This window comes from Protomyctophum bolini, assembly GCF_963924005.1.
Source record: "Protomyctophum bolini genome assembly, chromosome: 15".
Lineage (NCBI taxonomy): Eukaryota > Metazoa > Chordata > Actinopteri > Myctophiformes > Myctophidae > Protomyctophum > Protomyctophum bolini.
Window position 1 is genome coordinate 23363073 of NC_137876.1, and position 26600 is coordinate 23389672.

A 26600-nucleotide genomic window follows, 5' to 3' on the forward strand; every position below is an offset into this window, starting at 1 on the left:
GTTAAGATACAATTCCAACACCAAGCATTAATGAATGTACTACAGGCCTGAGAGACAATGCAGGCTGCTTTAACAATGTGAGGTTACAGCGTATTCATACCTGGTGGCATTTCAAAATACCATCCTTTGTCGTCAAGGAGGGCTGACCTTCCACAAGTCTCTGAAGCCACACTACCAGTACACACTATGGTGTCTTTCTGCCATAGGCAATCTACATGTATCTTTAGCGATGCCGAGGACTGTTGGCATATAGTGTACATACTTTACAGACAAGGGCACATGAATAAACTGACATGAAGGGAGGGAAAGGAGTCATTTTAAATTTAGGGATTGATTTCATGCCAATCTGCAGTGAACCGATATTTCACACACACACACACACACACACACACACACACACAGTCACACACACACACACACACACACACACACACACACACACAGCTCATTATGCCGCAGCAGCCGCACGCAGAATAAAGTGCATACCAGATCTTGACAAGGAGATTAAGCTCAGACTGTTGTTTCAGTCACCATCATCCCATTACAAGACAGGTTGGTCAAACAACGCAATCTGATGTGGTTGTTCGGTATGGTATAATAACCATACAGCATGGCTGTATGTGGATGGTGATGTCTAATGACATTATAGTGGTATATCGCTCCACGACTAAGGGCTGCTAACTGTAGGTCAAGGTGAAATCCACAGCAAGAGTAGAAAGATGAGATTGATGAACTGGGTGGGTGGGGGCAGCGAACACTGTTAAGCTAACAAAATGGCAAATGCTTTTGATGGGTGTTAATGACCTTTGGGGCGATTTTCTATGCCAGTATCGGAAACAAAAAAGGATGAGCAGCACAATGAGAGTGATAGAGTGAATAAGAAACCTACAGTAAATGTACATGTTTCGTATAGCGACCGGCTTGTACGTGCAGGCAATTGGGGAGACTTTCTTGTAGAAATTGTTCTTGTCATGAAAACAGCTATAGGGAGTAAAACAATGAGCTTTTAGCTAATGTTGAGAGTTATTGCTTAAAGTCATGTAGGGAAAAATACCCTTTTCACACCTTTAGAGCATATCCGTGGTGGTCATCATAAGGGCATACCTAACAATATGCAAAAACAATGGGAAAATTTCCATTTTTGTGTATTTGTACATAAAAAATCCATAAAAGCCAATTTTAATACCTTTGAACGAAAACATGCTGTGCGATGACCTACCGCTACCCTTATCAATATAAATTAATCTTGATTTCATTCACCTGTTGGATTCCCAAAACTGTACGTTCCTCCAAACACAGCTGATGTTGTTTACAGAACTACTACCGATTTCTATCTCATTCAAGTTGACATCCTGATTATTACTCATTTAAAACTTAATCAGCACGCTAAAATATGTATCTGAAAACATTATAGGTTAGAAATAGGCCGCGTGGCCTGGGCCGTGGCTCAGTGGTCCAGGCACCTTGCGGCTGATAATCCAGTCTGGCAGTGTGCAGCGGGTTCGAGGAGGGTTCCCTCCCCATTTCCTGTCAGCCTACTGTCTATCCCTCTGTACAAAATAAAGGCGAAAGCCACAAAAAAACATTTAAGAAATAAGCCACGTAGTAGCAAACAGTAGCAAACAGTAGCGCTGCCACACACGGGTGAGATTCTAATGTACCGTAGCCTGAAGGGATGGACCGCTCTGAAGAAAATCTGGAGACTGACATTAAGTAATTTGTCAAAATAAGAACATTATAATGTTAGGTAAAAAAATTAATAAAAGATCTGCCACAGACGACGGTCAAGTCTTGCCACGGACACATTTGTCCATGTACGACACATTGACGATCCCCATAGCAGATACACAAAAGCTCGAAACGCGGCTTTTGCGCTTGTAGATCTGCTACTTTTGATGTTTTTGAATAAGGGGATACAGTTTTGGACATACGAGGTTGCAACGTGACGGAGATGATACGGATCTCCCAGGCTGTCCCTCCACAGTCAATTATGTGGCCTCATCATATTCCTTGCATGCAAATTAGGCTATAAATACACCGTCTCGCTCCTCCGATGCATCATCCTGTCATCGCCGCTGCACAATGCATGCTGCACTGCAGCATAGATCTCTCATTTGTGTGTTGTCGTCCCCCCCCCCCCGCCCCCCGCCCCCCCCCCACCCCCCAACATCTCTCAATCGCATGCCACGGTGTGCGCGCAGCCGCGTACGCGTCGATTTTACAATTTCATGTCACGCGTTGGGTTACCGTGATTTTTCTCAATCGCCGTTTCCTGTCTCCCGGGGATCCCACCTCGCCACAGACCCAAGATAGAAAATCCTGGTGCTTTGCATAAGTTAGAATAATATTCACTTTTCCAGGCACAGGCGGCAAATGTCCATTACCTCATGGCAGCCAAAATGCATTCGGAGCACCTGAACCAAGCTGTAACATATTCCACCCTCACTGCTCCCCTGTTCCACAAAAAACCGTATAGGCATCATGACAGTGATTAAATCGAGGGTGTGGAGGCAGGGCAACAGTTAATGCTGCTCGGAGCTGCAGTTTCTGTTTCATATGGAGGGAATTACAAAGCAAAGCCCCAGCTCGAGCTATTCATCCACACACTCGCTGAACAGGTGAACAAACATTGCCGCAGAGCTAAAGATAGCGGCAACAGTAGTTTGACCTCCCCTTATATGTTGCGGCAACAGTGCCGTGAAAACACCAAAGCCACGCGAGCCCGTGTAATGGTGTGCTAAGCAATAAGCATGCCAGCCTTGTTGCAGAGATTATGCATAATGCAATGTAGCCCTGAAAGTGTGCAGCTGGAAGACGTGAGAGAACCAATATGTATTATTGAAAAATGGATACCTGATTCTTATCTACAGTATGGCAACTGTGAAATTATTCTAGTATAATAATGTTGATGTATGAGCTTTTGCATGCATGCGCAGCGAGCAGAATACCACACAACAGATGCTTTAACAGCATTTGAGACGTACGAGTTGCTTTGATGTCTCTATACTGTCTGAGTGAAGTCTTATGTTCGACCAGGCCCAAAAACGTGAGGCGACTTTTGTGGCCAGAGGCCCTTTGAAGACAGACCTCCATTTGCATTCAAAGGGATGGGCCAGGCCTGCCCAACACGGTCAGGCCTGGCCCAGCCGGCATGGCCGCCCCGCTCGGATCAAACCCGCACCGGCAGCAGGGCAGTGGCACGTGCCCTGCATCCCATCCCTCCTCGGCGTCTCACGGCTCTTTGAGATGCCTCATTTGCAGCCATGGCACCACATGCATCTCCCCTCCTGAATGTACAGAATGTCACGGCATGCTGCAGAGACCTGTCATGTTATTATGACAGCTCTGTTGGCAGACAAGGGGATTGAATGTGATTCAGAGCCAGGGAACGCTGGCTGCACCGGCACTTTGATGATTCTCATTCAGGTGATGAAGGCAGTGAGAAAGAGCACAAAAGGTGCATCTGGACTTGATGAGAAAGTCAAAGGAAACTCTGATATACAGCATAGCCATTGCCTTGCACAAGGATCAATTGACCGCTTGACTGGTTTTCTGGCCTTTAGGCTTTGATTGTTTGATGTTTAATTAAATGCATATACAATATATTTGTATACTCTAGCCTACATTGTTAGCTAGGCGGGAAATAGAGGTGATAGTTCAGTTGGTGATACAAGCATGAAATTTGGTACAGATGACCTTTATATGACCATAATCGATAATCAACCTCGGGCCACGCAAAATTCCTCCATTTTCCAAGATGGCCGCCAGTTTGCAATTGGACCTATACGTTTTGGACTACACCAATTCGCGGGGCCTATAAAACTTAGAATTTCCCCTAATTTTGGTATAAGATATGTCCTGGAGGTATTTCTACCAAGTGAGATAAAACAATAACATTAGGTTCCAATATGGCGGCATATTTTTCAATATGGCTGCTGAGAAATTGCATAAATATACATCTGCTTATGGTTAATCCACAGTTGGCGATACAAGCATGAAATTTGGCACAGATGACCTTTATATGACCATAATCGATAATCAACCTCGGGCCACGCAAAATTCCTCCATTTTACAAGATGGCCGCCAGTTTGCAATTGGACAGCTAGGCGGGAATAGAGGTGATAGTTCAGTTGGTGATACAAGCATGAAATTTGGTACAGATGACCTTTATATGACCATAATCGATAATCAACCTCGGGCCACGCAAGATTCCTCCATTTTCCAAGATGGCCGCCAGTTTGCAATTGGACATACGTTTTGGACTACACCAATTTGCGGGGTCTATAAAACTTAGAATTTCCCCTAATTTTGGTATAAGATATGTCCTGGGGGTATTTCTACCAAGTGAGATAAAACAATAACATTAGGTTCCAATATGGCGGCATATTTTTCAATATGGCTGCTGAGAAATTGCATAAATGTACATCTGCTCATGGTTAATCCACAGTTGGTGATACAAGCATAAAATATGGCACAGATTACCATTATACCACCCTAATTGATAATCAATTAATTATTTATTTTTCAAGATGGCCGCCAGTTTGCAATTGGACCTATACGTTTTTCAATATGGCTGCCGAGAAATTGCAGAAATATAGGCCTATATGGTTATTCCACATGAGCTTGTAACACATGCATTTGTAAATTACCATACACAGAATCCATTTATGGCACATTTTAAAGTAGGTAGGTAGATAAGTAATAAGTATACAGAGATTGGCCTACTGGCAGTATCATATTCTGTCCTCTTGGATGTATATTCAACCAGTGTTTCCCAGGCTGCACCACGGGGAGGTTTCTGTATATTCAGCCCATTTTAAAAAAACAATATGTTTACATTTTAAAGTGATTTGAATGATTTTGAATGATTTTAAATGACCTAAGATCAAATAGGGTGACATAATTATGTTAAATATTATTATATCACCATACACAAACTTGCATCCCATAAAGCTTAGTGCTTTTTTTCTTCTTTTTTCTTTCTTTCTTTTTTCTTTTTGTTGTATTCAGGCAAGTCATTATAAACACATGGTGGCTGGACAAGTGACAGGCCAGTGTACTAGCAACTGCAACCACAGAGGTGTGTGCAAATAAGCCCAGACTTAAAACATTTGCAGCGGCCACAACATTCCTTTTTACAACCACATCGCGTCAGCTCCTGGCATGATTTGGCCACTGCTGGAAGATCTGTCCAGTGTGGAAGCCATGTTCTGTCCGTCTGGTGCCATCCCCAGTGGATTGGACTTGGCAAAACAGGACTGCACAAGAGTGACTGGCCCCATATATGTCCTGCTTGGTATGCAGCTCTCTTGCAATGTTCCTTTAGAGCGGCACTTGTTGGTGGAATGCAATCATATAATCGCTGCTTTCTAGCAAACAAGTCCAGTCGTGCCTCATTCACTTCCTTGTAGGAACTACTTTTATCGTACATGAGTACTACGAACTCCTCAAGGACTTGCATGTCTTCATCGGTTTCTGCAACAGGTGTTTATATCACCAACTGTGCATTAACCATGAACAGTACATTTATGCAATATACCGGCAGCCATATTTGAAAAAATGCCGCCATATTGGAACCCAATATATATTTTTTTAATTGTACTTGGTAGAAATACCTCCAGAACATATTCTCTTATATCAAATTGTGGGGAAATAAAATATTTACAGCCCCAGCAAGGTCATATAGTCCAAAACGTATTTACAGTTGCAGTCATTTTTAAAACTGGCGGGCCACCTTGAAAAAATTGGAATTCTGCGTGGCCCGAGGTTGATTATCGATTAGGGACATATGAAGGACATCTGTGCCAAATGTCATGCTTGTATCACCAACTGTGGATTAACCATGAGCAGATGTACATTTATGCAATTTCTCAGCAGCCATATTGAAAAATATGGCGCCATATTGGAACCTAATGTTATTGTTTTATCTCACTTGGTATAAATACCTCCAGGACACATATCTTATACCAAAATTAGGGGAAATTCTAAGTTTTATAGACCCCGCAAATTGGTGTAGTCCAAAATGTATGTCCAATTGCAAACTGGCGGCCATCTTGGAAAATGGAGGAATTTTGTGTGGCCCGAGGTTGATTATCGATTATGGTCATATAAAGGTCATCTGTACCAAATTTCATGCTTGTATCACCAACTGAACTATCACCTCTATTCCCGCCTAGCTGTCCAATTGCAAACTAGCGGCCATCTTGGAAAATGGAGGAATTTTGCGTGGCCCGAGGTTGATTATCGATTATGGTCATATAAAGGTCATCTGTGCCAAATTTCATGCTTGTATCGCCAACTGTGGATTAACCATGAGCAGATGTACATTTATGCAATTTCTGGCGGCCATCTTGGAAAATGGAGGAATTTTGCGTGGCCCGAGGTTGATTATCGATTATGGTCATATAAAGGTCATCTGTACCAAATTTCATGCTTGTATCACCAACTGAACTATCACCTCTATTCCCGCCTAGCTGTCCAATTGCAAACTGGCGGCCATCTTGGAAAATAGAGGAATTTTGCGTGGCCCGAGGTTGATTATCGATTATGGTCATATAAAGGTCATCTGTGCCAAATGTCATGCTTGTATCGCCAACTGTGGATTAACCATGAGCAGATGTACATTTATGCAATTTCTGGCGGCCATCTTGGAAAATGGAGGAATTTTGCGTGGCCCGAGGTTGATTATCGATTATGGTCATATAAAGGTCATCTGTACCAAATTTCATGCTTGTATCACCAACTGAACTATCACCTCTATTCCCGCCTAGCTGTCCAATTGCAAACTGGCGGCCATCTTGGAAAATAGAGGAATTTTGCGTGGCCCGAGGTTGATTATCGATTATGGTCATATAAAGGTCATCTGTGCCAAATTTCATGCTTGTATCGCCAACTGTGGATTAACCATGAGCAGATGTACATTTATGCAATTTCTGGCTGCCATCTTGGAAAATGGAGGAATTTTGCGTGGCCCGAGGTTGATTATCGATTATGGTCATATAAAGGTCATCTGTACCAAATTTCATGCTTGTATCACCAACTGAACTATCATCCCCATTCCCGCCTAGCTAATAGTCCAAAACGTATTTACAGTTGCAGCCATTTTTAAAACTGGCGGGCCACCTTGAAAAAATTTGAATTCTGCGTGGCCCGAGGTTGATTATCGATTAGGGACATATGAAGGACATCTGTGCCAAATTTCATGCTTGTATCACCAACTGAACTATCATGCATTGAAAACAGCTATTTCCCGCCTAGCTATGTTGTTGTAGTGACTTTTTAACTGGTGAGACACTATTTTAATGACATCACTTGCACGTCTTCCCTTCTACTCTGGAATCCTGCCTCAAAGCAGACTAGAGGTAGAAAACTGTCGTTCCCTGATGTCATCGCTAGGGACAGATGCACCAGTAAGCAGGAACTGGGCATGGCAATGAAGGACCGGAAAGTCTGGCGTGGCATTGTGAAATCTATGATGACATGCGCACATGCACGCGCAAGCGATCACCGATTTAATTAATATTATAGGCCCATTTATTAACCCACAATCAAAAGTTATTATATACTTGCATAATGGGGATACTGTTATGCAAGTATTAGTATTATACAGTATAAGTGTCATCATTATGCATTTACCCTGCAGGCGTTTGCCTGCAGGGTAAATGCATAATGATGTAATTAAATTCATAACTCCATCAGCCACTGTTATACAAGCATTCTCTTTGGGCTGCTTCAGAATTCAGAACATCTGACAGTATGCCTACACCTACACTTAGCATGTCACACTATGGACCATTGCTATATGCATCCAGCTAGGGATCACTCACACTTCTACTGTATGTTAACTCATGCTGGTGACACTTGGCCGCTTGTAAGCTTTGATAAGAGGCGTGAATGTTTGTTTTTGATCGAAACGTGAGGCAGGCGCACTGGTACGCACGTGCACATCCATTCATGTGGTACCGACGTGGTACCGCGTGCAATGAGCACTGCAGCACTGCAACATATGAGAACATGGCTACTGGAAATGGCATGGGACCTGCTACAACTCGACTAATTGACGGTTATAATTAGGTCCAGGCTCTTAGAAGTCACAGGCTTCGCACGCTGAACACAGGCTCTTGAGTGGTCCCGTACGGCTGTAACACACTGCCGCTCGCCTATATTGAACGTAATCTAGACCGACAGCTGCGAGATGACCTGCGCGACACATGCGCTGATGTCTTTGTTTCAATTATAGAGCATGAAATTGTAACTGTCTGGATTCCGGTTGAACTTCTGCGAGCTTCACGCTTGTCTCTCTGACAACGGCGAGCCCTTTACATGACACCCGTGGGTGCCGCGCTTAGGTGGGTAGGAAGGCAAACAGAGGATACCGCTTAAAGGCCTGGGAATCTCATTATCCACATTGTGTTGCAGGAATCAAAGCAGAGGTGTACTTGACAATGGCGTGATTGCAAAATGAAGGATGTAAAGAAATGTCTCTGGCTCTGGAACGCCTCACATACCGCCGCCGCTGGGTTTTTGCAATGGGATTTGGGGAGGATATTCTACTGATCTCACTTGGTACAGTAGCAGTGTATTGAGACATCTACTACAATGCTTCTTTTTTACCAGCTTGTAGAGCAACGCACAACGGAAAAGGGGAGCGCCTGTGGCGTTTTCATTGGTTTGAATGAAAAAGGGTGACAGGCTTTGGGGCTATGGGATCCGTCGCCGTGGATACAGGCCTGGCTGCAAGCTATGGGATCATCTTTAGCTGCCTGCTGGCTATATACTGTACACACTCAGAGAAGTGTCCGCTCCTTCACTGTGTTGAACGTGTAAGTTGGGACTCGTACACACCTCTCTCTCTCTCTCTCTCTCTCTCTGCACATGACAGTGGCAGCCTACTCTCTTAATCTAAGTTTAAATAAGCATATACTGTCTACGCAGCACATAATTCAGAGTATGCAAATACTTTGAGTGTGCACATCCCCGGGAAAGACTTGCGTTTACACAGATTTACAAATACCCAGTCAATGACACTTATGTAATTTGTTCTTGCTATGGTATAATGTTTAGTAAGATGCAATTGAGTTATGCATACTTTTCAAGGATTTTAGCTTGCCACAAGCTTGTATATTACTGTATATTTATTGTTTTTCAAAGCACACAGTTTTCCGTGTGATTAGTGCAGCGTTGCATCTGAAATTGTCAAACACATCTCCCCATGTTTGCGGAATTAATCACCGAGTTATTGCACCGTTCTTCATAATTCAGCACGAGCACACCTGCCCTTCCAATCCGTCAAGGGGATTCAGATTACTCTGACTCATTAATTCCGATGTACTGTATTCCCAATAGACAATTTGTACTCAGATAACCATGGCAGAGGAGATGACTAATACACTGCAGATCTATCAGGCGATCAGACAAACTCAGGCAAGCACACGAGTGTTTAATGGAGAGTGTGTCGGTGATCGAACAATCCGACTTCAGTGTGTGCCATTGTATTGCCGTTAATCGCCATTAATTGGGCAATGGATAAATTACATTCGACTGCCATACGTAGCTATGATTGCAATGAATGTTTTTATATAGCTACAAACCCTGGGAATGGTACCTGTCTTAATTCATCCAATAGTCAAGAAGCACTCAAAACTATATTTTATAAACAACAATTGTAATAGATTCTTTTAAATAATGACCTTAATCGATTCATCTAATTAACAGTCACGGCCCTGTTGGCCTGCAAGGTCAAATCTATTACATTGATTAGTTCACACCTCTAATTTGAACCCAATTATGCCTCTCCTCTCTGTTGTACATAGGTGGTTATTTTATTTTTATTTCTTTATTTCCCCCCCCTTGAGGTGTTTGCCGTGGCGATGCAGACTCTTTGACGGGATAGACCTTGGGAAGAGCCTTGGTTTAGCTCAAAGACAAACAAAGCATTAATTGCTGTGGGAATTGAAAATGGTCTTCTGTTTATTCACCTCTCCGCCTGCGCTGCCTGGAGCCAGTGTTGTACAGTAGGGTTGTTGTGGCCTAAGATAAACATTGTGGAAACCTCGTTGTCTCCACTGTCATCCTATGAGTCAGGGAATATTATCAGAATAATGTATTCACCAATGTGTTTCTTTGTAATAAATATAAAAGGTGTCTAGTAGTAACACATCTCACAAAGTTTCCCTAGGAGAATATGTGACAGCTGCAGCTGCTGAAAGTTGGGGTACCATTAATTAACAACCTATAATAAGGCAACATTTTCACATTTTCATTCTGCTTTAAGTAGCATGTGACGGGTCAAACTAGGGGGTTTTCATGATTCCGAATCCATTCCAAGAATTTGTTTTGCACAAAAAAACACTCCTTGGGCTAAAAACACAAATGTGATGAGGCCATGATGCCATCACATTTGGGCAAGTGGCTATGGCCATTGTTAACGCACTGGACTCCATTCTGATTGGTCATATTTTGCCCTAAGAGAGAAACAACAACAAATGTACGGGCCGTAAGGGTATACTCTCACAGTTACAGACACTTATTTTTGGACCGCTACGGGACCCTGTACCGTATATATATATATATATATAGAGCACTACATCAAGGAACCACTCTCTCGAGCTGATTTTCCCCTCCGGTATTTTTAAGAGTTTCCACAGTTGTTGAATGTTATCCTGCAGTGCCGACCTGTAGAGTTAAACATTGATTCCAGGTTTTAAGCTCCTGGCTCCTGAAATCGGTATTTGGCCGAAAGCCTATATATACCATTATCACCACTGACACTCCCACTCCTATAATCGACCATGAGAGTCCTGTTCGATTGCTGTATGACGTTGCTGAGGGCAACTTCAAATCACAAATTTAGGACATTTAGGGATGAAAAGGAAGTAAAATTAACTTTATGTGTGACCAAAAGCTATCAATATTGGCTTTGTCAAAATGGCTGCAGACTGTGAAAAGGTCCAATTGGCAGCATCAAAGAACTGCCTTTCTGGCCGGAAGCCTTTCAAGACGAGATAAGATAAGATGGCAACAGATTTTAACTCAGAGTTTTGTTTGATGTTTTTTTTTTTGCAGGTGACTTGAGGGCCACAAACAGTGACAAACAGTGTGACTGTAGGAGCCCCACGTTCATGACATGAATGAGTATGGATACCTGACCTAACAAGAACAACACCTCTACTACTGTAAGTACTTAAATGCACAATTTTTAGAGACACACACACACACACACACACACACACACACACACACACACACACACACACACACACACACACACACACACACACACATACACATACACACACACACACACACACACACACACTCACTCAACCCTTTTTAAACACACATATGTCTCTGTCTCTGAGTGATGAAGTTAGAAGTTACGCCTAACAAGGAAACTATCCAAAGAGCAGAGCTCCCTCCAGGCTATACCACATACGTTAACTCACATAATTATGCTTCTAAAAAGCCCCCAGACCTCTGATCCAGAAAATAATGATAGAGAGATGATAGAGAGATTACAGATACAACATACTACCGTAATCTATTTTGTTCAAGGGGCGGTGGTGGCTCAGGGGAAGAGTGGCTGGATGGTAACCGCAATGTTGCCAGTTCGAACCCACGGGCTCCCCCAGAGTTAGTGTCGAAGTGTCCTTGAGCAAGACACTGAACCCCTAATTGCTCCTGATGTGCTGGTTAGTGCCTTGCATGGTTTCCGCTGCCATCTGTGTATGAATGTGTGTGTGAATGGGTGAATGTAATGCACAATCTATGTAAAGCGCCTTGGATAAAGGCACTATATAAATGCACCATTTACTTACCATTTTCAAGGTAACCTTTTTTTTAAAGCCCCACCTCCCCAACCTCATGCATTTTCATAATCGCAAGCAATTGTTATCAGTTTGGCTAGTTGTAGCTAATTGCATATTGTCCCCATGAGCAGCATGCATTGAGAGAGAGAGGGGAAGAGGAGAGAGGCGGTGAGTGAATTGAATTGAATGCGTGCATGTAATATTAATCATTTGAACCAATTTAGACCTGAGGCCGATAAAAAAGGCTTCTAAATCCTGACAGTTTTCTGAAAAACTGAATGTCAACTGATGAAGTAACACCATTGGTTGGTCAACCACGCGTAGCCGCTTCCTGTATCTGTAATTTCAAATTCGAAAGTCCTCCCCTAGGTTATAATCTCTGAATATAACTTTTGCAACTGACTTTCAAAAGATGTGGATTCTAAGGTTAAGGTGAAAGTGTCAGATTTAAAGTTGACTCTAAATTAAGCCTGACCATGTCGTTTTTATTCTTGATTTTTCTTTATATGTCAAATCTCTTCTGCCAGCGGTTGAGCTGTCTGTACCACAGTGATTAGAAGATATAAATCACTTTCAGCCTGAACACTCAGCAAAAAAACGAGCGCACTCATTTTACAAAGTTGGATTAAGACCTTAAGTTATCTCCACAAAGTCGTCGTCCCCCCCCTCTCTCTCGCGTCGCTTTCTCATTCTCACACTCGATCGTCCTTTGGGAAATTGGCATCATTCTTGCTGCAGAGCTCACTGCCCACCCCACCTACCCCGTTATCCCATGGGACAAAGCTGCCATGACATCGAGCTAATCCGCCTTTGTTTCAATTTCTCTTCTTGAGTGGGAGGAAGCAGATAAGGATGAGTTCAGGTGAACGAGGCAAGGAGTTGCTGCTTGTGCCCTATAGGCAAAATTAAATACAACAATTAAGAGGCTTGGAACTAAATACAAAAGAAATCTGAAATACATATTGAGTTGATTTCTTCAGTGTCAGTATAGGTGTGCTTGTAATTAGTTTTGGTTTGTTTTCTTTGCCCCGATGGCGGTAGGCAGTTTTAAGAACAGTTTCATTCCACATTGAGAGCCCTAGAGTTCAGATAAACAAGGCTAAACAGAAATCTGGCCTATAAACCTGGTTTCTCTCACTGCATTGACTGCAAGGAGAACAACATTTTTGCCTTTTTTAAGAAACGGTGTAAATGCATTGCCAGTCTAGTCTAACGCAGGAAATGCCTTAATAAAAAACATAATAAAATATCACGCTATCGTGTCATGGAATATTACTCTATATGGACTGAGCGACAATGAGTCATAGGCCACAATGCCATTGCTGAGCACGTCTTGAGGGAAACGCATCATATCAACTGAAACATGAAAAATGTTACCCGTAAAATCTAAACATTTAGCCTGTTTTATGAATCTGATTTTGACTAGAACGTTGCACTCAGCAGAGCGCAAACCTCCACCAGGAGATTAGATTGCTCAGGAGGTAGATTGCTCTACCTGCCTCCATCGTTCTGCCTGTCTGTAGCCTCGGAAACCCAGACGTTTTTATTTCCAGGGAGGGAAAATAAATCTGGGGCCGAGTCCACTTCAATTCGGCATTCGGCATTCGGCAGTAGCGCAAACGTCGCTCACTCTCTGGAGTCTGCACCTTTGTTAAATTGACGCACACACGTACACACGTACACACGCACACACGCACACACACACACACACACACACACACACACACACACACACACACACACACACACACACACACACACTCCTCTCTCTCTCTCTCTATCGTTCTAATGAATTAGTTTCATGTCGTGCCTAGTTTTTCCTGGTGGATCCAGTCCAAAAGCCCCCTCATACCCTAACCCTAACCTCACAGGGAAGCCATCGCTGAGTAGTAACCGGCAGCGCCTACAGTATATTTGTATGTGTAATACTTTTGTAACAGAGTATAGTACGAAATGTGAGTACTTTTTCCACCACTGCTAGTAAGTTGGTCCATACTAGCCTTGCTACATCTCCATAGCCTGGAGGGATTATTGTTCTGCGAATTGTGATTATTAATTCACAAAAACAGCATAGTTGTTGACCGATTTGAAAAAATATTCAGGAATTCATGTCCTTGGCCTGCTGGCAGCATGCACAATAAATATACATAATTGCCCATAGTGGTCTGCGACATTAGCTATGTGGACAGGCATGCATGCACGCACACACACACACGCACTATCTCTGCCTGTTTGGCGGAGATGACGAGAGTCGCGTGTGCTTCATTGTGAAACCAGCCTAAGCTTTCTTAATTACATCCACAGAATGCACCTTGGAGACCAGTCTAAGGAGATAGGAGAATGTCTGTTGATCCAAAAAAAAAAACGGCCTGCCAAATTGAATGGCATTATGTCCAAGTTATTCAGGCACAAGACAAACCGAGGCTTTTCCTCCAAACGAGCCAGTGAGGGACCAACACTAAAGGCTCCGGCCAATTCTGTGATCTAGAAGCCAAAGGTGTGTTGGCTGGCCTCTTAACCACAGTCCAAAACAGAGACACCACATTCATTTGTTTCTACTTTTTCTTCCTTTACCCTGTGAGATGAATACAACAAAATTCCATTTCATTCAGTGGACATCTTTGGCTGGTGGTAGGTACAGTATTTTACACTACGAAACAACTGGAACGAATAGAGGCAAGTTAAACCTTGTTAGTGCATTAGGTACTGTACAGCATGCAATAAATAGCATCAGGTTCAGTGAGAAATGAGCATAGGTTGCAGCAATTTCCAATTAACAATCCAAGCTCTGCCGACAGGCTTGATGTTGTACTGTACTGTACTGTACTGTACTGTACTGTACTGTACTGTACTGTACTGTACTGTACTGTACTGTACTGTACTCACCCAACAATTGTTTCTGAAGATGTTTGAAGCTGTCCTGTTATACTGCACCTCCGTTTTCATTTGGGCTTAGAACAGGAGTTAGAATAGGAAAGGCAGAACAGAGAAGAAAGGAACACTTCTACAAGAAAGTTGTCCCCCCTCCACAAACAAGGAAGGCTTTTAATTGAGACAGTTAATTGGCCAATAATGGGTTTTAAAGTGTTTCAACTGGTCAGCGAAATGAGATATCTGCAAAAAAGTGATATTACACTAATCGTAAATATGTTCTTGAGGTAATTGTTTATCCAAAATGATGAAGGCTAATTTGACCTTTGGGATACACAATAAGTCGGTGTGTCCAAAAATATATAGTTACTGCACTTTGGCTTTGTAGGGCAGGGTAGTTGGATCGTTTTTATTTATACTTCATACTACTTTATTTTCTATATGACCGATCCGAATTGATTTACAATTATACTAATGTGCCCAACCCGTGCCCGGCCAAAAATGTAATCCCAAACGTTAATACATTCATAAAGGTATGTTAATACGTATGGAATATTACGGTGAATATTGTAAGCGAATAGAAAGACGTTGGTGGAGTGATACTGACACATGTGGGCCTTATAGAGTATTTTACAATGGAACTCAAATCAGAATCAAGCAATGGAACTAAATGTTTTAGAATAATAATGATTTATTTCTGGAAGACTGGAAGGCCCGAAATAACAGAGAGCAATGAAAGAGGTGAAGTGCAAATTGACTTCATAGATATAAAAAGAAAGACTCCACAGCTGAACTAAATATCTGCTGTAATTGTTATTGCCCTGTAACAAATCTGTCCCTAGTGAAAACCTGAGACGGGAACTATGAAACAGTGCAGTCGTAATTGGAAAGGTTCACAATAACACATACAGTAAAGGAATATTACCAGGTACAGTAATTTAGTTGAAATAAGCTTGGCAATTTCACTAATGAAGTGTTGTAACTAAATGCACACAATGTTCTGAAGGCTATACTGTTGCAGTACTTCATCAGCACTGTAAAGTCTGTGTGGTGTGAGTGTTGATTTACATGTACATTTTTACACTATCAGAGTGAAATTAGCCATTTTCAACTTGGCTTCCCTATTTTGGCCATTATACAATTGCATCCAACTTTGAGATTCGTTGTGAGTGTGTAGACTTGGCTTTTCACAACAAGACAATGAATAAATACGGCTTACGTGGATAACAAGCTGATATACTACCGGTATGCATCATTTCAGAATATTGTATAACATCCTCCCGTCACAACACGGTGGGGCATCCAAAAATAACGGGGCCGAGTTCATATCACCAGGCAATCTATTGATTGCACTTGTCAACATCACAATCTGGTCGCATCTGCTGTTCCTGTATTCCACAGCCGAATAAATCAAGGGTTTCCTGGTGCTAGAGGTGAGACCATCCTCTACCTGACAAACCAACAGGCTGCACCCTCATCCATCCGCGCTGTGGCTGAGAACGGCTATCGCGCTACACTAATCCTCCTCATTAAGGCAGGCCCCAAGGCTCTCGTTACTGTACATCTATTCCCGAAAGTGCACCACACTCTGGCTTTCATCTTCAGCAGCATGTGCAGATGTCATGAATTTCGCCGGTGCAATACAGTATGTGTGTCAGGATCTTGATATCTCTGTCCACGGCCGCCATTATCCATGTGAGTGGCTGCGGCTGCTGGAAATTGCCAAGTGCAAGGTTCTTGCTCTCACCTACGCCTGTTAACAGCCTTCCACAGGGCCCTCCATAAATGTACTGGCATTATTGCAATGTATGAGGCAGGCCAAGAAGGCCCTTGGCACAAATGAAGGCGCTGTCGCACAACTTCTAAGTGCTCTTCTTTATTATTTGCTATATTAACTTTGCTACTGTGTCCTTGTAAATCGTTTCAAGTGGATATATGAGCTGCATGAGTTATGAGCTATATATGGTAGCTTTGTATCTATACCATATACCTTTGATACTTTGTATCAAAGGAATGGATATAAATGTATAGGGTCTGTGGCGTTCTGGTCTTATTCCTTCAGGACAGTTTCTCTGCCCATATTGCATCACATGTCAAGGCTAAAGTATTTGTTTTCTACTCTTGTATAGAATTTCTACTTCTACTATATCATGCTTGGGAAATATTTTACAAATGGAATCGTGGATCTTGGGATCCACATGGGCATGGTGTGGCTCCAATGTGGATCTCAGACATTATGTGGCCAGCTTGTGAATTCAGTCGTCTATCTGTATCACATATCTCCCTGATGCAGGACTTCACATTTTGGCAAGGTTTCAGCCTCACCAGAGCTACATGCATTGACTTGCATTATGAAATTACAGTAAACTAGATAAAGTGCCCATCGACACAGGTCTCCACCAGGGCAGGTCAGGTTGTGGCCTCCTGTTGGCGATATGATAGGCCAATGTGAAAAGGGTGCCATTTCTTCTAGCCTTGGATGGCAATTGGATGATTTGAGGCTTTTTGTTCAAAACGGGCCAATCCTGCAAACGTTGAAAGCCAATGTTAGCCAATTAGTATGGAAAAAGATATATCGGACAGATCCGTCTTGAACACATGACTAATTGACTATAGAGATAGTGTGTAAGCCAATCAGCGTAGAATCTGAGAAATCCAACAGACTCGTCTTGATCACATGACTACAGAGATCATGTGGACCGATTTGCGTGAGATTTGGATGAAATCTGTGCGACTAACATAAGCAATGTGTTTTACAGAAATCGGCCTCATGGTGGCGCTATAACTGGCAGATGTGGAGGGATGCAGGGACAATGTTTTTCCATGGCCTTTAGGGAGTGCACATACATAAGTTGTATACAGATCGATGCAGTTATAGGTAAAAACAGGAATTGGCCTGTTATAGCGCCACCATGAGGCTGATTTGGGGGACATTTTAGTGGCATGTCGTCCTCGGCCTAGTGGAAATGTGTGTGTATAATTTCACGGAAATTGCACACTGTGTTTGTGATTTGTGGCATTTTTTCGAAACGGACCAATCGTGTGAGCTAATCAGGATGGAAGATGGGAAATGGTGCTGCTCCGTGTTGATCACCTGACTATGGAGATAGTGTATACCGAATTGTGTAATGTATGGATAAAATGTGTACGAGTAATATACAGAAATGTGTTTTGCCTAAATTGGCCTCATGGTGGTGCTATAACAGGCCGTTGAGGAATATTTGGGGCAGAGGTTCGTCGTTGGCATCCAGGGAGTGCCTGTGCAAAGTTTGGCATGGATCGGGCCAACGTGCCGGAGATTAGCTGATAACGGACGGACAGAAGGACACACGGACGGAGTGCAAAACATACTCTCCCCTCGTGCCTTCGGCCTGGTGGAGACAATTATTATAAGAAATATGTGTGGAAACAATTAAGTGGAGGTATAAGGTCATAACATGTTGAATGAATCTTTTGTGTAAATGGTAAATGGTGCATTTATATAAAGTGCTTTACATAGAGTGTGCATTGCATTCACCCAAAATGGCATATAATCAGTAGGGAGTGATCTCGGACAACAGCCCGCCCTGAGTTAAACCAGACAAGCAGGTGAATGGTTTCTGGTGCTATACAGATTTACGTAAGGGAAACTTTGATGAAAACCAGCTCTTTACTGTCCCTTGCTACAGAGACCATTGCATAGACCGATCAGCAAAATACACAGCTCAGCTGATATCCAGTCACAGCTCAGCAACATTACCACAAAAGCCACATTTAGCATCTTCTTAGCTCAAGCACTGAAACAGAAGTAAGCTTTGATCTTTCTTGCGTTTTACCCTTTTGACAGTGGTATGCAACTGTATGATATTTTCTTCTTCATGGACAAAGAGAGGAAAAGAAGTTAAGGAACACAATCACACAGAGCAGGTTAATTATAGGAACTTAATAATAAAGGAAGGCATAGACAATCCATATATACAAAGTCTTTCTTTTCTTCTTTTTTTCCCGTTGATAGGTAGCACTACAAAACCAATATTTTTTTCTCTTACGGGTGGGGAATCATATCCAGCGAATAAAAAATAGCAGCATGGTACCGCATATAAAATTACAGTTCCATGTGCATGGATTTGAATAATATGAAAAATTGAGCAACGGGTATAAACTCGCAGTTGGTTAAGTGGCAATACCACATTTTGACGGGGCTCAGTGCTTGTTCCATCAGTCTGCTGGTTGCCAGGCGAAAAATATAATGAGGGAACATAGACATATATCCCCATATCTCTGTAGCCCATTGTGAAAGAATGAAGGAAAACAATTCTCCCACTACAGTAAAGACGATGTAATGACGTAGGCTAAAGCGCATGGTGCTGTGTTAGCAGCACATGCAGGGACTTGCTAAGCATACAGATTGCACCGCAAATGCCTTACCATTGTTAGACCATGCATTGTTGTATTGCTTTTTGTACCCAAGATAATGAAAAGAGAAGAATGGTGCGTGCGTGTGTGCGCGTGCATGCGTGCGAGAGAGAGAGAGAGAGAGAGAGAGAGAGAGAGAGAGAGAGAGAGAGAGAGAGAGAGAGAGAGAGAGAGAGAGACATAATACCATTACTACGAAGGAATTTAATGTGTCTGTCTGACTAAGTTATTCAACAGTGAGAGCATGGTGCATGGTCTGTTGGTGCATGTTCAAGTGATGAACAGTAAACATTGACTATTATCATCTTCAGATATTCCATGCTACATTCAATTTAGATGTAATTGTCTGGCTCAATATGTTAGTTAGTTAGTTAGTTAGTTTCATTGTGGAAATTCGTCTTCGGTCTCAAACAGTAAAAAACAAACAAACAAATATGACATCCAAACTTTAGTAACACCTCCGGTCAGGTGCAACGAATATCAATCAGCATGAACAAATAAGCCGATATATCTCGCTTGTACAATCCCAAACATGCTGAAATGTACAAATGAGGCTCATGCTTACTTTATTGATTATATTAAACATCAACTTTAGTATTTTGCCATTCCTGTATCATTCCTTTCATGCTTCTGGTAATTCATCCATTCTCAATGTCGCTTACGGAGACCATGCTGTCACATAAATATTGACCAACTGCATCTGAAACTAATACGACTGTGTGCCAGAGACCATGGTCTGTTGTGCACTGGTCGATGCCTCTCTCTAACGCAGGCTTTAGGAACAGGATCATTACGCTCTAACAAGCCTCTGGCCATCATTGCTAGTCAGCATGGCCGTGTAATATTGGTGTTTTGTTCGCCTGCCATGGGACCATTCATGTTTTTATCAGAGCAATCAAACATTTTATTCCTCTATTCCACTTTTTAGAACCAGAGGTCAAGGAGTATAGTGCACCCTTTAACTGAACATAATGTTGTAATTGCATTTGCAAACTTCAAATGAGACATTCTGCATTATGAGTACTTTTACTTTTGGTACAGTACATTTCAATGCCAATACTTTTGTACTTTTACTCAAGTAGATTTTGAATTCCGGTATATTGTAACGGAATATTTCTATATTGGCGTATTGATATACTTTTATTTAACCCATTCAGGACGGGAACCTCTTTTGGTGTTTTAAGCATTATTAGATCTGCTATTTTTGAAAAATCGTGAAAATGTGGCGCAAATCTTTGAATGTATGTTTCAGAGCGTCACATCTTCACTTCTGGGGGGTCCCTGGAACAACATATTTTCAGATGGGGGTCAGCGGCCAATTACATATATTTTTGGGGGTCCTTGACATGAAAATGTTTGAGAAACATGGGTTTTTCAGATACAGTAACCGTCAGGATTTAAGGCATTTGTAGAATCGTCCTCAGGTGTAAATAGTCTAAGTAAAACATTTGAGTACTTTGTCCTCCACTGGTTGTAGACAGTGTATCACACACATAATCTTCCTCTTCAGCAACAGTAATACAGACAGAACAGATGTTCCATGGGTCACGTACAGATTGTGGATTGTGCGCCCATTCTTGCTGCCAAAGCTTTGACTCTTTCAGAATGCAAATTATTGCACCCAATTATAACAATCAAGGCCGACAATCAATTAGCAGAGATGTAGCAGGTTGTATTTACCCACTTTGTTGCTTTTTTGTCTCTCTTCAGTCGGCTTGGATCCCCCCCCCCCCCCCCCCCAACACTTGGCACTCGCAGAGGTTGTATTTACCCCCGCCCCCTCCCTACAGACTCCCAGTCCCAATATAAATTTACTGCTACAATAACCTTAATAATATAGAGACAATACACCATAAATAAATACTGAAACCAGATATAATCATTAGTACTATGTGTACTATGTAAACTCTTTTATCATTTTCCAGCCATTCAGCCAAAAAAAAACTAAACATTTTTTCTCTTTCAAATAAAATGTTTGGGGACCCCCCAAAATAATTTGGCGACGATTTGTCACACACGTTACCGCAGTGAATCATTTGATTAGTTGATTTAACTCCAACCCATTGATGCTGATTTCGAGTGCCAAGCAGGGAGGCATTGGCCCGTCCCATTCTTTGAGTCTTTGGTACTGTATGAACTGGTCAGGGATCGAACCCCAACCTCCCAGTCACAGGGCGGACACTCTAACCACAAGGCCACTGAGTGGTTATCTCCGATTTCACTTGTCTGGAGTGGGTAGAGTGGATCAAATAATTCATACAATAATATAATTGGGAGATCTAAAGGTCAGAGGTCCTTTGACATCCTATAGGAATGTGAGCTTCAGTTCTTGACCGTTCCCCATGACCCTCTACCATATTGTAGATGTTGAATTTGCCAAAACTGCAAAATAATGCGGAATCAGAAAAAAAAAACCCTACAAAAACAATAACTAATAGTAAGCTCTCACTCAAGCTTTATCTTTTTGACAGATATGACGGTGCATTTTTGTCAATAAAACATCAGTCAATTCATGAAAATGCTAGCTTGGTTATAGTTTGCTTAGTGAAATTACTATGCAGAAAACGACTTCAGTCGTGAAGAAGAAATGCTGTAAAATGGTAATGACACACTCAATACTCCATTTGGAGGACAGCACAGTGCGAACAGCCAGAACTTACTGAGGTGAATCAAGCAATGTTCTGAGGACGTACTCATTTACTCAGCCCCTTATCCATTTCTTATGTTCATGTCTCAAAATAAACACTCCAGACAAGGCATTGCACTACATTCTAATGCGCCTTAAGTAGTTGCAAGAAAGGGAAAAAAATGACAAACTTTTTCCTCCACTCTGATCACAATTCTGATCAGACAGAGCATAATGTTATGTGCTCTTCTAGTTGACCTCTGCAGTGGAATCTGCATCAAAAGTTAAAGTGATATTCCCACATTATGTAGCATTAGTTGTAATATTTAGGATGTTAAATAGCTTCTTTCCCTGGACAGTCAGGGCTTGTGAGCAAACAAACCAGGACAAATCCAAACACACGCCCCCCACCCTGGCTATCTCTCTATCAAGGTTCAGAGGAAACCATTGTACCATGCCTGTGACTGTCTGAGGTCAGAGACAGTAAGGCTGTTAAAGAATTGACACCACAATGCATATTAAGAACTAATGTAGGACAAATGGACAAAAGTCTTGATGCTGCTTGACAACTTCCCAACCTCATGGTGTCCCTATTTAGTGCATGAAAATAGCAGATCTACAAGCTCAGAGCGCTCCATGATGTGATGGGCTATTTGTGTTATTCGGTAACACAACAGAAGTATATGAGGTCTTAAGTGGTTGAACTGAACTCCACTGTATATGGGGCGTACTATGTGACATTGAGGGGAAACCACAGAAAGTAAGTAATAATGACAATGTGTGTGGATTTGATAAGCCATTTTCCCACGGCTACTAGGCACCCTTGTGGAAAATGTGATTACACATCACCACAGGAGGTGTGGGACGTGGCTGTGAGGAGGACCCTGCTTGTCAGCGAGGCCCTGTCAACCTCCTCCCGATGCTCAACAGCAGCTGTGATTGTAATGCAGTTGTGACTGCAGTGGTCCTGGTCCCTGGGACCAATACTATCGTCATTTCCCAGGGGTGGTACATGTACTTCATAACCTCATGCTACTGAAACAGGAGATTTGCTCCTGCCCTATAAATTCGTTATTATTTACCCCCCTTTTTCTCTCCAATTTAGTCGTTATGCCAAGTCTGTACGTGCAATGACCAATATCACCCTCCCTGCCCGGCTTACTGCCTGACAGGCTTACAGTGGTGGGGGGCGTTCATGCACCATTCATTGGTTAAGATTAGGGTTTCTTTCTTCCTTGTTACTCACTAATCACACTATCACAGGCTACATTCATGAGGTGGACAAAACAACAGGCACAACCTTTTTGTTGGATACAGCCACATTTGAACACATCAACTATTTAAGTATTTTTCCGGGACACTCCAAGTCCTCTCTCGAAATATTATTATTCGCAAGACACAAGAGTAGCAAATAAAAGTAAAATCACACCCGTGTGAAGTGAGGGGTGCCCTCTGTATTTATATCGGGCATACAATGTCTTACGTCATCCTTTAGTGCCCTAAACAAACATTAAAGTCCATAGACTTGGCTGGCAAACGATTTACGTCATAAGTGCTCTAAACAAACATTAAAGTCCATTATCTTCAATAAAGTGATCTAAACAAACATTACAGTAAAGTCCTTAGACTTGGCTGGCTCTAACGTGCTCTATAAAGTGTTGTAAGCAAACTTTGTATATATCCTCAAAGTCCATAGACTTGGCTGGCAAACGATTTCCGTGAGTCATAAACAGAGAGAGAGAGAGAGAGAGAAAGAGAGAAAGAAAGAAAGAAAGAAAGAAAGAAAGAAAGGGCCTACAGACAGTCTTTGCCACCATGCCAGTTACAACGAACCGCAACCACAACACAACACACATAAGCTACTGTTTATCAGTCTTCAATTGAAAATTTACATTTGATGGCTGTTATGAAGCCCAAAGCTACTACGGTAGCTCGAACCAATGGAAATAGCACATGAACTGAAGTGAAGAGCCACATACACATACTGTTCCCTGTTACAACTCACATACCTTCAACGGCAGATACAACACAACATACAAACTGTAGATCACAACAGCATTCCATTCCAGAGCCAGCCAGTCATTGGGTCCCAAAAGCACACCAGCTTGAATCTCACTAGTATAGACCAATTATTCCCAACAGATCTCCAAACCTGTTGGGAGCGCTGGTTTCAGTCCATTCCACCTCCTCTTGTGTGTTGTGCTAGTGAGGTGCACCCTAGGAGACATTTATACTTCAAAGCGCAACAGTATTACGCATTGCGGATGCGACTATTGTGAGTGTAGAGGTCTGCGTGCGCGACACCATCGCGGGACGAAGCATAAATTATACTTGATGGGCTGCAGGTGCGCTGCAGGTGCAGCGATGGACAAACAGGCTCTGCTGCTGCCGTGATCATGAGCGCACCGCCCGTTCGTATGAGGTGTGGTTTTGAGGACAACTGTTTTGAATTGCTATTATTGTTCAAACAACAGAAACCAAGGATTAGGGGGCGAGAGATCACAATAAAAATCCTAATCATTCTTCCTCCACACTGGGATAAAAACAGCATCTGAAAGTTTGATGGGGCTTTTTTTTTTTTACACGTGCTGTTGCTTATCAGTGTGACGTTGTCTGTTAAGGCGTCTATATACACAGAAAAAAGTTCCTACTGCTGTCATCTACTTGACTTCATCAGTTGTGTAAGTGATGCCAGGGTGCCAGGGAATCCACACGCACACAAGCACACATTAATGCTTAGCATAGGTAGCTAACTCACTTGCAGAATAAAAGTGTCACTGTCATAAACTTGTGACTGGGCAGTCTTCACTTCCTAACAACACAGACTAGGCCTACTCTACAACTTCCATGAGGTGTAAAGTTACATTATAAGTTGTTTATTTTTACTACCAAACATAAGGAGTTGTGTCTGTCTGTTTGTTTGCAGCAGGTATGTGTGGATGGGGAGGGGGCGTGGCTACCAGGTGATTTTAAAGAGCGTGCTTGAAGCCTGCTCAGTGCTCAGGGAGTGTCTACCAATTCACTGGAGTGTCTACTTTCTAGGGCAGTGGTTTCAACCCTTTTCATGTCAAGGTTCATTATTTATTCTGCATTTAGGCCATGGACCACCATGATGACATTTAGCCTCTCAGACCCAAACAATTGTCTTAGAATATTTTGTAGTAGTTGAATAAGATGTTGTCCACAATTGGCACAATACCATGCTGTATTTGTGTGGTACCATAGGAGATATAACAGGCACATTTTTAAGAAAAAATCTTCCACATTCTCTAATTTGTGTAGACTTCTTGTAGGCTAATGCAGATGTTTATTATTTAACAATAATCTAACTCTTTCAAGAATTAAAGATCTATAAGGGTTCATTTAGTTACCAACTCTCCATTTAAATTCAACAGGGGACCACCTGGAACCCCCTCAAGGACCACTGGTGGTCCCCGGACCACTGGTTGAGAACCACTGCTGTAGTATGATCAAGTAGGAGGTCAAGTATAGTTACGAGTCACGACAAAACTAAAAAAGTTTACAATAATGGAGAATATGGAGGGTTCTGTCCAACACCAACGATATGTTGCAATAATGAGATGGTACAGAATCCCACATCATGGACTCACGGCACACCATGTTTATCATAAACCTTTGCACAATTTATTAGCAGAAACTCTCATGCTGTTTGCTGGAAGGGTCATAGAAAGGTGAGGTACAGTAGCTGAGCTTTGAGAATAAGATGAAATGGAAAACAAAACATCCCGCCATGTTCCCAATCCATGGATGTTTAACACCAGCCCCTATAATTGTTTAATGGAATTTGCATCTCACTGAGTTCCATGCTGAGAGTTCCACCAACTAATAATCCATGAATAGTGTGGTCTGAAGATATCGTTCTTCCTCCATTATGACATCCTTTAGTGCGCACTAATGTCGAAAATGTCCTAATATCATGCTAAAATATGGGGCATGAGGGCCTAATCTAAGCACATTCATAAACGACCATAATTTGAGCGATGGGCTTGTCTCCGGCAACAATTACTTCTTCCAATCTAAATGTCGGCCTTATGTTCTCGTTAAGAGTATTCTGTAGCTACTCCCATTACAGTAATGGAAATTATTCTGATATTTCATTTGGATTTTAGTTTCCAGAGTTTTATTTCAGTTTAATGGCTTTATAATTTGATGAGAAGCTGAACAATTTTAATCTCTCTCCAGCAAAGGGCAATTCATAATGGAGTGTGCAAGCTTCAAGGCATTCTGTTTCCTATATTTCTGAGTCATCTCTTTGTTCTCATTAGTCACCATTCTTCCTCCAGCAGTTATCAGGTTACCTCAACCATTATAAGAACATCATGCAAAACATTTATCTTGCAATGCAAATATACAGATCCAACTGGAATGGATCATTGAAGTCAAATGTTTCATTCTGCAGTAGTGAGCAATAGTTTGTGTGTTTATATGCAAGCACATTTGGATTAAAGCCACCTGCATGAATTATAAATGGATTTCTCACTCTCTGGACCATATTATTATGCAAATGTTCATGTCCCCACAAGACTTTATCGCACATTGTTTATCTAAGGTATATGTTAAAAAAGTTAAATATGTATACTATTCGGTCTGTGTTATAGCACTGATGGAAAAGGAATCTCCCAAAATGTGTTATGCTGAATTTACATAATACTATAATTCATCCCAATCGCCTGGGTCCAAATTTAAACTCTTGAACTAAGAATTGAATTGGATGGGAAGTTTGAATATGCAATATCCTGCAACTCATCATGTAGACTTTTAGCAGAGAGCGACATACAGTACTGTAAGGCTTTGGACAAATGAGATTTAGAATTACTAGAGCAATGTCCATTCTGTAATTATTACCAATATAATTTTAGCAAAACGTTGCATTATTGTCT

The 26600-nt window shown here is 42.0% G+C and overlaps 1 protein-coding gene across 1 annotated transcript in view; it reads left to right on the forward strand.

The window, feature by feature from the left end:
• The window catches only part of LOC308329486 (leucine-rich repeat and fibronectin type-III domain-containing protein 2), a gene marked incomplete at its 3' end in the record, with an annotated part of 135915 nt that overhangs the window by 65914 nt on the left and 43401 nt on the right, over nt 1–26600 (forward strand). Inside the window, exon 2 of the mRNA XM_080783805.1 lies at nt 11065–11174. The remainder of the gene's footprint in view (nt 1–11064; nt 11175–26600) is intronic.